This window comes from Staurois parvus, unplaced genomic scaffold (genome assembly GCF_062004578.1).
Source record: "Staurois parvus isolate SC_StPar_1 unplaced genomic scaffold, SC_StPar_1.0 ptg000306l, whole genome shotgun sequence".
NCBI classification, from domain to species: Eukaryota; Metazoa; Chordata; class Amphibia; order Anura; family Ranidae; genus Staurois; species Staurois parvus.
In genome coordinates this window covers 5592106-5606498 of record NW_028318102.1, presented here as the reverse complement: position 1 = coordinate 5606498, position 14393 = coordinate 5592106, and the positions used below count along the sequence as shown (strand labels likewise).

General features: G+C 43.0%; 1 protein-coding gene across 2 annotated transcripts in view; it reads right to left on the bottom strand.

Moving 5' to 3' along the window:
• The window catches only part of NRG3 (neuregulin 3), a 1067906-nt gene that overhangs the window by 93883 nt on the left and 959630 nt on the right, over window positions 1-14393 (bottom strand). The gene's annotated exons all lie outside the window — the stretch shown is intronic.

Below are 14393 nucleotides of genomic sequence, written 5' to 3'. Positions count from 1 at the left end.
ATCGCCACACTCTGCTGCCATGTGCCACTTTCAGGTCTCTTCACACTGCTGGTGTGTTAAATTTTTTGACATAGGGTGCAGGCAGATTACGGGCCTCACATAGCTGCTGCCAGGCCCCTAATCTGCCATGGGCCCCTATATACCGCCTCCTCATGCTGCTGCCAAGTCCAGAGTCTCTCATGGGTCCCTGTACGGCCTCCCATTGCTGCTGTCTCCATCGCCACACTCTGCTGCCATGTGCCACTTTCAGGTCTCTTCACACTGCTGGTGTGTTAAATTTTTTGACATAGGGTGCAGGCAGATTACGGGCCTCACATAGCTGCTGCCAGGCCCCTAATCTGCCATGGGCCCCTATATACCGCCTCCTCATGCTGCTGCCAAGTCCAGAGTCTGTCATGGGTCCCTGTATGGCCTCCCATTGCTGCTGTCTCCATCGCCACACTCTGCTGCCATGTGCCACTTTCAGGTCTCTTCACACTGCTGGTGTGTTAAATTTTTTGACATAGGGTGCAGGCAGATTACGGGCCTCACATAGCTGCTGCCAGGCCCCTAATCTGCCATGGGCCCCTATATACCGCCTCCTCATGCTGCTGCCAAGTCTAGAGTCTGTCATGGGTCCCTGTACGGCCTCCCATTGCTGCTGTCTCCATCGCCACACTCTGCTGCCATGTGCCACTTTCAGGTCTCCTCACACTGCTGGTGTGTAGAATTTTTTGACATAGGGTGCTGGCAGATTATGGGCCTCCTATAGCTGCTGCCAGGCCCCTAATCTGCCATAGGCCCCTATATACCGCCTCCTCATGCTGCTGCCAGGTCCAGAGTCTCTCATGGGTCCCTGTACGGCCTCCCATTGCTGCTGTCTCCATCGCCACACTCTGCCATGTGCCACTTTCAGGTCTCCTCACACACTGCTGGTGTGTAGAATTTTTTGACATAGGGTGCTGGCAGATTATGGGCCTCCTATAGCTGCTGCCAGGCCCCTAATCTGCCATAGGCCCCTATATACCGCTTCCTCATGCTGCTGCCAGGTCCAGAGTCTCTCATGGGTCCCTGTACGGCCTCCCATTGCTGCTGTCTCCATCGCCACACTCTGCCATGTGCCACTTTCAGGTCTCCTCACACACTGCTGGTGTGTTAACTTTTTTGACATAGGGTGCAGGCAGATTACGGGCCTCACATAGCTGCTGCCAGGCCCCTAATCTGCCATGGGCCCCTATATACCGCCTCCTCATGCTGCTGCCAAGTCTAGAGTCTCTCATGGGTCCCTGTACGGCCTCCCATTGCTGCTGTCTCCATCGCCACACTCTGCTGCCATGTGCCACTTTCAGGTCTCTTCACACTGCTGGTGTGTTAAATTTTTTGACATAGGGTGCAGGCAGATTACGGGCCTCACATAGCTGCTGCCAGGCCCCTAATCTGCCATGGGCCCCTATATACCGCCTCCTCATGCTGCTGCCAAGTCCAGAGTCTGTCATGGGTCCCTGTATGGCCTCCCATTGCTGCTGTCTCCATCGCCACACTCTGCTGCCATGTGCCACTTTCAGGTCTCTTCACACTGCTGGTGTGTTAAATTTTTTGACATAGGGTGCAGGCAGATTACGGGCCTCACATAGCTGCTGCCAGGCCCCTAATCTGCCATGGGCCCCTATATACCGCCTCCTCATGCTGCTGCCAAGTCTAGAGTCTGTCATGGGTCCCTGTACGGCCTCCCATTGCTGCTGTCTCCATCGCCACACTCTGCTGCCATGTGCCACTTTCAGGTCTCCTCACACTGCTGGTGTGTAGAATTTTTTGACATAGGGTGCTGGCAGATTATGGGCCTCCTATAGCTGCTGCCAGGCCCCTAATCTGCCATAGGCCCCTATATACCGCCTCCTCATGCTGCTGCCAGGTCCAGAGTCTCTCATGGGTCCCTGTACGGCCTCCCATTGCTGCTGTCTCCATCGCCACACTCTGCCATGTGCCACTTTCAGGTCTCCTCACACACTGCTGGTGTGTAGAATTTTTTGACATAGGGTGCTGGCAGATTATGGGCCTCCTATAGCTGCTGCCAGGCCCCTAATCTGCCATAGGCCCCTATATACCGCCTCCTCATGCTGCTGCCAGGTCCAGAGTCTCTCATGGGTCCCTGTACGGCCTCCCATTGCTGCTGTCTCCATCGCCACACTCTGCCATGTGCCACTTTCAGGTCTCCTCACACACTGCTGGTGTGTAGAATTTTTTGACATAGGGTGCTGGCAGATTATGGGCCTCCTATAGCTGCTGCCAGGCCCCTAATCTGCCATAGGCCCCTATATACCGCTTCCTCATGCTGCTGCCAGGTCCAGAGTCTCTCATGGGTCCCTGTACGGCCTCCCATTGCTGCTGTCTCCATCGCCACACTCTGCCATGTGCCACTTTCAGGTCTCCTCACACACTGCTGGTGTGTTACATTTTTTGACATAGGGTGCAGGCAGATTACGGGCCTCACATAGCTGCTGCCAGGCCCCTAATCTGCCATGGGCCCCTATATACCGCCTCCTCATGCTGCTGCCAAGTCTAGAGTCTCTCATGGGTCCCTGTACGGCCTCCCATTGCTGCTGTCTCCATCGCCACACTCTGCTGCCATGTGCCACTTTCAGGTCTCTTCACACTGCTGGTGTGTTAAATTTTTTGACATAGGGTGCAGGCAGATTACGGGCCTCACATAGCTGCTGCCAGGCCCCTAATCTGCCATGGGCCCCTATATACCGCCTCCTCATGCTGCTGCCAAGTCCAGAGTCTGTCATGGGTCCCTGTATGGCCTCCCATTGCTGCTGTCTCCATCGCCACACTCTGCTGCCATGTGCCACTTTCAGGTCTCTTCACACTGCTGGTGTGTTAAATTTTTTGACATAGGGTGCAGGCAGATTACGGGCCTCACATAGCTGCTGCCAGGCCCCTAATCTGCCATGGGCCCCTATATACCGCCTCCTCATGCTGCTGCCAAGTCTAGAGTCTCTCATGGGTCCCTGTACGGCCTCCCATTGCTGCTGTCTCCATCGCCACACTCTGCTGCCATGTGCCACTTTCAGGTCTCTTCACACTGCTGGTGTGTTAAATTTTTTGACATAGGGTGCAGGCAGATTACGGGCCTCACATAGCTGCTGCCAGACATGTAATCTGCCATGGGCCCCCGTACCGACTCCTCATGCTGTGACGTTGCAACAAGGTGGAATTCAACCCTACATATGTTAGACCGCCTTTACGAACAGCTAAAGGCCATCACAGATTTCCTGATGTTAAAAGCGGATAAAGGTACTCCCTGTGTAACTTAGATGTCAGCCATTGGCAGCTCATGTGTGACACCTGCGCTTGCTCAGGCCCTTTGAGGAGGCCACGCTATTCGTGAGTCGGCAGGACTATGGGATGAATGAGGTCAAATCGGCCATGGGCCCCCGTACCGCCTGTTCACGCTGATGCTGGTCCCACAGTGTGACCTGGGTCCCTGTACGGCCTTCCATTGCTTCCACTCTGCCATGTGCCACTTTGAAATCTCCTCACACTCCTGCGGTTGTCCATTTTGTCATAGGTTGCTGGCAGATTACAGGCCTTCCATAGGTGCCACCAAGCCCCATATCGGCCATGGGCCCCCGTACCGCCTGGTCACGCTGCTGCTGGGCCCATAGTGTGACCTGGGTCCCTGTACCGCCTCCCATTGCTCCCACTCTGCCATGTGCCACTTTCAGGTCTCCTCACGCTCCTGCTGGTTTCCATTTTGTCATAGGTTGCTGTATGGCCTCCCATTGCTGCTGCCTCCACCGCCACACTGTGGCTCCAAACACTGGTTTTGGCCCCGTGACTGGCCAAAGGAGTGAAGTGTGCAGTGATTCTAAGATCGACGGCACTCATCTGCATGTCATACTGACAGACAGTATTATTTCTCTTCCCCAGCAGACTCCAAGGGCATTTAAATTAAAGGTACAGTGTTCTGCACTAATATTAAGTCTCTCTGAAGCCTAGAAACACCCTTTTTTAAGTTAAATTCACAGCGAATTTATTCGACTCGAATCGAATATTGTCCACGAATTCGCCGAATCAGTCGAATCAAATTTTTCATTTCTTCGCTCATCTCTACTGGTGACCAATAGAAAATTGCATGTATACTGAGATGATGCAATATTAGCCTTTAATTGCATCACTTCACTGCATAAAAGCTGCAGTATCTGTAGCTGATTGTAGTTGGACAGCGTCTTTATATTTCGTTTTATGCTTATATAGGCTACTCAGTAATGCCTCGAACTTGTGTGAATAAAGCAGATAATTTCTGCTATATCTGCGGTGAAATAACTTTTATCTCACAAAAAAGGAGGATAACAGGAATGATTAAGAAAGCCTACAACTTGTATTTTGACTGCAAGATAGGAGACCAGGACAAGAGCTGGGCACCACATATATGCTGCAATTCTTGTAGGACGGCACTGGAGCAATGGTTGAATGGAAAAAAGGCATCTATGCCTTTCGCTGTGCCAATGATTTGGAGAGAGCCAACAGATCATGTTAGTAATTGTTACTTTTGTATGGTGCCTCCAATTGTAAAAGGGCTAAATAAGAAGAAAAAGTTATCTGTGCACTATCCAAATATTCCATCAGCAATACATCCAGTTCCTCATGGAGAGGGGCTACCAATTCCTAAAGCACCAGAATCCTTCGTGGTTGAGTCAAGTGAGGAAGAACCTGAAGCGTGTAGTCACGTGCAGTTGTAAGAGATAGCCCTTTCCTCGAATACAAGAGAAAAGCCAAGAGAAGCAAAACCGACACAAACTGAAGACAAAACTAGTGAGAATCCTAAGTATTAAAATGATTCAACTTAGCTTATGGCTATCATTTTTCTTGGTAATCCTATGCAATATATTATGCCATTTAGGCTTTGTTATGTAGTCAATATCACTTGCTTTATATTTGTGGAAAGACATCTATCTATATAATTATTGTGCATTATGTAGTCATTACGCCTATAGTAGAAAACTTTCCGTTTACAGAAAAACTAGAGCCAATTGACAAATTTCATTGTTATATTTGAACTCAGAATGTGAAATTCATTAAGAAATGGATCCTTTTGTTTCCAAAACTGGCAAAAAATAAAAATTTGTTGAACAGTGTTATGATTACGCCACTTGCAAAACTTTATTTTTTCAGTCATGTGACCAATCTGCTTTCAATGGCTAGAATTGCGAAAAAAAATTACTATCGTTATGAAAACATAATAGCCGTATTTGGTCAATGGCATTTCCGGGTACCCCTGATTGTTTGTATAGATTTCAGCAGCAATGAATTTGGACAAGCAAACTGGTCAATTGTAGCTAGTTTATTTAGTGACTCATCCATAGTTAACAACATGAAAAACTACACTCATCCCGGAGACACCTGAAAAGGCAATAGAAGAAAACAAGGTCATCTAAGTCTTGTTGTATTTATTCCAGAGGCCATTTTGAGGAAGTGTCTGGGTACTGGATTAGCATGTTTAACTGTTTTATATACGTTTGTGGCTGCAGCTGTCAATCACCGGGTCCCAGACGGTGACTATCCGCCAGAACCCGGTGATTACAGAGCATCTCCGACAGGGAGGAGGACTGTTTTGTTTACTAACAGTTCTCCTCCCTGTCAGCTCGGGCACACTGCTTTGGATGGCTGTGCACAGCACAGCCATTCAGAACAGTGTGATTACAGTGAAGCCCACACACACCGCCCCCTATCTAAAACACTCCTTGCAAACAATTAACCCTTTGATTGCCACTCGTGTTAACCCCTTCCTGCCCAGTGCCATTAGTACAGTGTCAGTGCTTTTTTTTTAGAACTGATCACTGTATTGGTGTCACTGGGGATGTCAGTTCCCCCTAGTGTCAGAATTCCCACCGCAGTCCCGCTATAAGTTGCTGATCACCACCATTACTAGTAAAAAAAAAAAAAATCCAGTATCTATACGACATTTGTAAATGCATTGTATAATTTTCACTTAAACCAATTAATTTACAGCACAGGCATCCAAAGCAGTATGCTTACAGTGAAGCACACTGATATGGCCCCCTAGTAAAACACTCCCTGCACACAGTTAACCCTTTGCCCCTTATGTTAACCCCTTCCTGCCCAGTGCCATTAGTACAGTGTCAGTGTTTTTTTTTAGCATTGATCACTGTATTGGTGTCACTGGGGATGCCAGTTTTAGAATGTCCGCCGCAGTCCCGCTATAAGCCGCTGATCGCCGCTATTACTAGTAAAAAAAATAAATAAATTCCAGCATCTATACTGCCATTTGTAAACGCTATAACTTTTGCGTAAACCAATTAATTTACATCAATTGGGATTTTTTTTTTTTAGCAAAGACATGTAACAGAATACATTTTAGCCTAATTTTATGACAAAATTTGATTTTTAATTTTTTTTACTGGGCATGTTTAATAGCAAAAAGTCAAAAATATTGTTTTTTTCTCAAAATTGTTGGTATTTTTTTTATAGTGCAAAAAATAAAAAACACAAAGGCGATCAAATACCACTGAAAGAAAGCTCAATTTGTGTGAAAAAAGGAACGTAAATTTCATTTGGGTGCAACGTTGCATGACTGAGCAATCATCAGTTAAATTTATGCAGCGCCGTAATGTAAAAAATGGCCTGGTCAGGAATAGGGGTAAGTCCTCAGGAGGGCAAGTGGTTAAAATATATAACTGATGAAAAATTAAAAACATGTCTTAATACATGTGAACTATATGTGATGTATAAGGTATATTTGATTTTAATATTTAATGTTTACCATTATCCCCTAATCCGGAGCCTTGGCTAGTCTCAAAGAAGCTCAAAGAGAAGTGCGTTGACCTAATTCAACTTATTGCTATAAAATAAGTGATATACAGTATGTGCAATGTATATCTCTGTATGGAGTTGATAATATACAGTATACTGTATATGTAACAATACATGTTGTTAATAAAGAGAAAATATTGCTAATTACATAGTTATGGTTTTTAGGATTATGGAGATCTATTTTTATTTATAATAATAAAGTATTGAATATTAGGGTGTTTTTTTAAACTTGAGTGTTCTCTCATCTGTACTAGTAAATTCTATATGATTTTTGTGTAAAAACAAAACCTATATGCTGCATACTAATATGAACAGGGGTGTTCATAAATATGACAAAAATTAAAACCTTGCTTTCAAAAGGACTCCATAAATGAATGTCATTTATTCAGCAACCATGAAAAATTAACAGTCATGATTAAAATCAGGTCAGATCCAAGCCTCTGTACATTAGCCATAGCCCAACACTTGTTGTGAAGGTGGTCACCAGAGATCACATACTATAAAGTCCTGGGAAGGAGTGGGTGACAGCTACTGATATCTAGTGGGTGAACCCGGCTGTGGTCCAGTGCTCAGCAACCAGAGGGGAAAACCACCAAAAGGATGGCCCCCTATGTGTGTGCTTCAGACCCGGCAGTGATGTCATCAGCAGAGCCCCAGACTAGAAATGAAGGTGCCACCATCACATTGGCTGAGTTTGAAGAGGAGTAGATCCAGAAACAATCTCTTCATCAATGGTGGGCAGCAGAGTGGCTAAATGGTTAGCACTTCTGCCTAGCAGTACTAGGGTCATTGGTTCGAATCCCAACCACGGCACCACCTGCCTGGAGTTTGCATGTTTTCCCTGTGCCTGTGTGGGTTTCCTCCGGGTACTCCAGTTTCCTCCCACACTCCAAAGACATGCTGGTAGGTTAATTGGCTCCTGTCTACATTGTCCCTAGTATGTGTATGAATGTGAGTTAGGGACCTTAGATTGTACACCCTTTGAGGGTTAGGGACTGATGTGAATGTACAATATATATGGAAAGCGCTGCGTAAATTGACGGCGCTATATAAGTACCTGCAATAAATAATAAATCAATGGGAATACGCGATTCAAAGCTCCTGGCTTTCTTATCAAATGGGATTTGCTAATGAAGCCAGGAGCTTTGAAACGTGATCTCTGGTGACCGCCTTCACAAAAAGTTTTGGGCTATGTTTAATGTACAGAGGATTGGATATGACCTGTTTTTAACTCATGACTATTGTTGTGTCTTCATGGTTGCTAAACAATTTACACTCATTTATGGATTTTTTTTTTGGGAAGCAACGTTTTAATTTTTTGTCCTATTTATGAACTCCCCTGTTCATACTAGTGCACAGCATACAGGTTTTGTTTGTTCACTTCTATTTCTCCAGTAGACAACTAGCAGCACAGTGATATGTGGGGGCCCAGATTGTATCTACACTAGTCTACCAAGTGCTTAGCACCTCTGGTCCGTTTGTGGATTTATATGACTTTTGTGTAGTACTTTCGAGAAGTGTCTGGATAAGATGCTGGAATTCTTGGAAAGTTTTATGTGACTGTAAGTAAATACAGCAAAGCATCTGATTTGTAACTGAAAGTCTGCAGTACAAAAGGAAATTATTTCACTGGAAAGTATGTATTTTGTTTAGCTGATGTACATGTCATTTACAGTATTTGAGAAAAAAATTAGTTATTCTGCTACTAGTCAACAAATCCATCACTTTGTGGATTGGTATTAACACAATAAAGCAGAGCAGAAAAAAATTTCTCGGTTTAGGCCATTTCTGAGTTGACTTTGATAGAATCCTTGTTTACAAGGTTTACTAATCTGCCACACAGTCTGTTTGGTCAATTATGTGCTGTAAATTCTATTTGCACTGTAGGATTTACCTAATGTATTGAACTACAAGAGTGCTCTCTAAGTACCTTGTGATACAGGGATCAGCTGTCTATTTTGAGTCTAAAGTCATACCATATGCTTTCTTAAAGCACAATTAAATTTTCTTTGTTTTTGACGGTCCTGTTTGTCACCGTGAACAGTGATCAGGTGCAAATATCTAATTAGCCATAGTAAAATGAATTAAACTCAGAACAGTGCAGGCAACTGCTCCCTTTGTGTACAATATGTCCTTCTAAACCTTCTCTGAAGCCGTTTTTCATATCTTTGTAACTGTATTCAGATTCAGCACGGTAAAGAGTTTTTGTATCTTAATAATATGAGCATGTGTATTGTGAAACCCAGAATAATAATGTTATGTAAAATCTGCTTTGAGGAATAATCAGATATACTTAATTAAACACATGTAGCACTGCCAATGATTCTGATAAATTCAGTACTGTGCAAACAAAGCACCCAGCTTGGCAGGGATCATCTGATGTAAATAAATATATCAGCGATAATGTTTTAAAATCCCTGCCTCTGTGTGCAGGTTATAATTATAGATGTATATTAGGAAAGCTCATTCTAATAGCAAACTTTGCTTCCCGGTTGTCAGTACTTTACCACAGTTTTGCTTTACTTGTCTTATTCTTTATGAAAGTCTATGAGAAGGACTCACTGCAAGCAATCCACTCCTTGTGTGCCCATAATCTTATCTCAATAGTCATCAAGGTTTACAAAACTCTGGTTCGGCCGCATCTTGAATATGCAGTCCAGTCCTCACTAAGAATGTACTGGAACTTGAGAGAGTCCAGAAAAGGACAACAAAGCTAGTAAGGATGCTGGAAGACCTCAGTTATAAGGTACAGCTGCACACATTACATTTATTTTCACTGGAGAAGAGACGCTTAAGAGGTGGTATGATCACAACATACAGTTATCTTAATGGCGACTCTAGGATAGGGAAAATAAATATTCTGTATCAGGTCACTTAAGAAGACACAAGGCCATTCAATACAAAAGGAATAACAGGCGCATGGTGTGGCAGTCCATGTATGTTTGATGAGTTCCAAATGGTCAGGGGTGAAGGTAGTCCAGTAGGCACTAAGGGCAAGCTGCGTAGGAGCGAAGCATAACTCTGCAGAAGGGAAACAAAGAAACACAGCGCCTCTAAGTGTGTGCTATGAAGGTATTTAATACAAAGGTAAGTAGTAACTCACATATTAGAATATAAAAATAGGCTCATGGATAAGAGGGTGAGACGTCTGTAGCCAGATGTTGTTGTGTGTCTGATCCAGAGAGGAGATCGATTGAGTCCATCAGCAGGTGGTGCTGTGCATGTGCAACATGTATGGTAAACCTGGTGGAATCTCCAAGGTGTCTGCCAGCAGATGGTGCTGTGCATATGCAGCATGGATTGTGGAGCCTGGCAGAGTCTCCAAGATGTCCAGGATCAGCCCATGTGGCGTCTGACATCATCAAAATGTGACACATTTCTGAGCATGTGCAGGACGAGATGAGTCCAGGTGCACTTTTTCACCCCCAGCTCCTCCCTGCCTGATGAAAGAGCGCACCTGGACTCATCTCGTCCTGCTGATGGACTTAATCGATCTCCTCTCTGGATCAAACACACAACAACATCTGACTACAGACGTCTCACCCTCTTACCCATGAGCATGTTTTTATATTCTAAGATGTGAGTTACTACTTATCTTTCTATTAAATACCTTCACAGTACACACTTAGAGGCGCTGTGTTTCTTTGTTTCCCACAAGGCTATTCAATGAAGTTGTAAAAGTGGTTTAACCTTAACCGGTATAGGGATTTTTTTACTGTTAGAGTGGCAAGGCTGCGACACTCCCTTCCACAATTGTTGGTGTCAACGGGAAGTGCAGAAAATTTAAAAAAAACGTTTAGATCAGCATCTTCTCAAACACAATATACAGGGATATGAGAAGTGTTAAAGACATGAATATATACTCATACCCACACGGACTAAACTGGATGAACTGGTGTCTTTATTCAACCTTACCAACTATGTAACTATATATGTCAAGTCAAAAACTTTTTATGTAGTGTTTGATAGAATGGGGAATAATCCAAACTCCTGTCTAGTTTTTACTGCTATCCAAAGTTCTGTTAGAGACATTTTTCCTCACTTTTTGTCCTGGTGATGAAGATTTCACCAGACAGGAAGCTGATTTTTTGAGGGAAACTCTAGAACGGGGACACAGACAGAAATGAAAATCTGCAATTGTAAGACCACGACTCTCTGCACATTAGAAACAAAAAACAGAGTCACACAGACAAAGATTCATAGCAAGATTGAGGCTACCCTCACAGATACAGTTCCTAAGCATCTGAAAGTCTGGCAGCCCAGGGTGGATAATTGTTTGCCCTTCTTGAGTCCCGACCTTTTTATTTCACATTGCTATTGTAAGCATAGCTTTTGGCCTCTTGGACTTGGTTGACCCCCACAACTGCATACCTGTCCCTTTTTTTTCTTTCCCATCTCTTTCTTCTTTGGTCCCTCCTCTCCTTTTTCTCCTACATTCATTTCCCCCTTTTTTCTTTCTTCTCTCCTTTGTTTTGAGGAAAGGTGAAAAGGATCAGCTGCAGGAAGACAGTACTGGACTCTATGGAATGGAAAGTACCTGACATTAAAAAGTCAGCAGCTGCAGTATTTGTAGCTGCTGACTTTTAATTAAAAAAACATTTTTTTTTAAGTTCCCCTTTAAGATGAAACAGATAAAAGGTAATATATGGGTACATTGTACATATGTTATTTATTATTGTTGGGACTATAATTTAATTTTAATTTGTTTAAATTCTCTTTTCATTTCACTAGTAGGAGATAAGAAGGAAACATTACATATTATTAGTCTGTGTTTACTTAGTAAGCAGTTGAAGCTCTTGGTTCTTTGCATATGTTTAAAACCACTTGACCACCGGGTTTATCCCCTTCATGACCAGGGCATTTTTGCTGTTCAGCACTGTGCTACTTTTAACTCAATTGCTCTGTAATGCAACACTACCCAAATGAAGTGTATATAATTTTTTTCATACAAAGAGAGCTTTCTTTTAGTGGTGTTTAATCACCACTGGATTTTTTTTATTTTTTTGCTATATAAATGAAAAAAATACCAACATTGCAAAAAATAATCTCTTCATAAATTAAGGCCAAAATGTAGTCTGCTACATTTCTTAAAATAACCCAAATCTGTGTATACTGTATTATTTAGTCTGTGAGAAAGTTATAGAGTCTTCAAACTATGATACAGTGGGGATCGAAAGTTTGGGCACCCCAGCTAAAAATTTGTATTAATGTGCATAAAGAAGCCAAGGAAAGATGGAAAAATCTCCAAAAGGCATCAAATTACAGATTAGACATTCTTATAATATGTCAACAAAAGTTAGATTTTATTTCCATCATTTACACTTTCAAAATAACAGAAAACAAAAAAATGGCGTCTGCAAAAGTTTGGGCACCCTGCAGAGTTAATATCTTGTACTGCCCCCTTTGACAAGTATCACAGCTTGTAAACGCTTTTTGTAGCCAGCCAAGAGTCTTTCAATTCTTGTTTGAGGTATCTTTGCCCATTCTTCCTTACAAAAGTCTTCCAGTTCTTTGAGATTTCTGGGCTGTCTGTCACGCACTGCTCTTTTAAGGTCTATCCATAGATTTTCAATTATGTTGAGGTCAGGAGATTGTGAAGGCCATGGCAAAACCTTCAGTTTACGCCTCTTGATGTAATCCCCCATGGATTTCGAGGTGTGTTTAGGATCATTATCCATTTGTAGAAGCCATCCTCTCTTTAACTTCAGCTTTTTCACAGATGGCATCAAGTTACCATCCAAAATTTGCTGAAATTTTATTGAATCCATTTTTCCTTCTACTCGTGAGATGTTCCCTGTGCCACTGGCTGCAACACAACCCCAAAGCATGATTGATCCAACCCCATGCTTAACAGTTGGACAGAGGTTCTTTTCATTCAATTCTGTGCCCCTTCTTCTCCAAACGTACCTTTGCTCATTTCAGCTAAAAAGTTCAATTTTAACCTCATCGGTCCACAGAACTTGTTTCCAAAATGCATCAGGCTTGTCTATATGTTCATTTGCAAAGTTCAAATGATGATTTTTGTGGTGAGGACGTAGAAAAGGTTTTCTTCTGATGACTCTTCCATGAAGACCATATTTGTACAAGTATCTCTTTATAGTGGAATAGTGTACCACAACTCCAGTGTCTGCCAGATCTTTCTGGAGGGATCGTGCAGTCAAACGTGGGTTTTGAATTGTTTTTCTCACAATCCTGCGAGCTGTTCTGTCTGATATTTTTCTTGGTCTTCCAGATCTTGCTTTAACTTCCACTGTTCCTGATGACTGCCGTTTCTTAATTACATTCTGAACAGAGGATATTGACATCTGAAAACGCTTTGCTATCTTCTTATAGCCTTCTCCAGCTTTGTGGGCGTCAACTATTTTCAGTTTCAGTTTTCTAGACAACTGCTTAGAAGAACCCATGGTGCTGATTGTTGGGGCAAGGTCAGATGAGTCTGGGAATTTAAAACCTTTGAGATTGACATCACCTGGTCTTCCCAGACGATGATTGAGAACAATCCATGACACTGGCAGGTCTCAGCTTTGCAAAGGGGGCAGTGCAAGCTATAAATTCTGCAGGGTGCCCAAACTTTTGCAGACACCATTTTTTTGTTTTCTGTTATTTTGAAAGTGTAAATGATGGAAATAAAATCTAACTTTTGTTGTCCTATTATAAGAATGTCTAATCTGTAATTTTGATGCCTTTTGGAGATTTTTCCATCTTTCCTTGGCTTCTTTATGCACATTAATACAAATTTTTAGCTGGGGTGCCCAAACTTTCGATCCCCACTGTATATATGTTTGAAAATTGATCAATCCTGACATACTGATGACCTATCTCATTTCTAATTTCCTAAAATTACAAAAAGTTCTAATTTCTTGTTACAATTGTTTTGGAAAATTAAGACATTAAATGAAAATAAAAATGTTTTGGCTTGGGTTACACTTGTGCAACTTGTCATACAATTTTGGACACAGAAAGTCGCATGACAAGTCGCAGCCCATATTTTTCAATCGTTCTGATATATTCAACTAAAGTTGCAGCGATTTTAAAAATAGTCCCTGCACTACTTTGAGGTACACACAAACTTGTAATAAATTGCAAGCAATATCAGCTCTCAAAATAGACAGTGGAATGAGTAGATAAAAGACCATATATGTAGATGGCTGGATGCAGGGATCAATGAAAACATGACCATCTATGGCACAGGAACTCCCAGCAACTCCTCACCAAAGATCAGGGAAATCTCTCACAGACATGTAAAGATAGAAAAGTAGGATGCCAGGTCAGTGTAGATAAAAACAGATCACAAGATCACAGATCTTTATTAAGCTCCCACACATATAGGAAACCTGTAGACTGCTCCAGTGGCCAGGACGGTATATAGTGACGGCTCATGATTGAAACTGGGCTGCATCTCCCTTCACTATTCCCGCCGACTAACAAGGAATCTTACAGGTGCCATCAACAGACAGATGGGTGGGGCATAATGCGTTTCTGAGCCCCCTCCTTCTTTGTCAACTGGCCTGCCCTGGGAAAGGTAATGTATTTAAGAGCAGTCAGACAGCTGGCTAAAATGAAATAAATAGCAATAA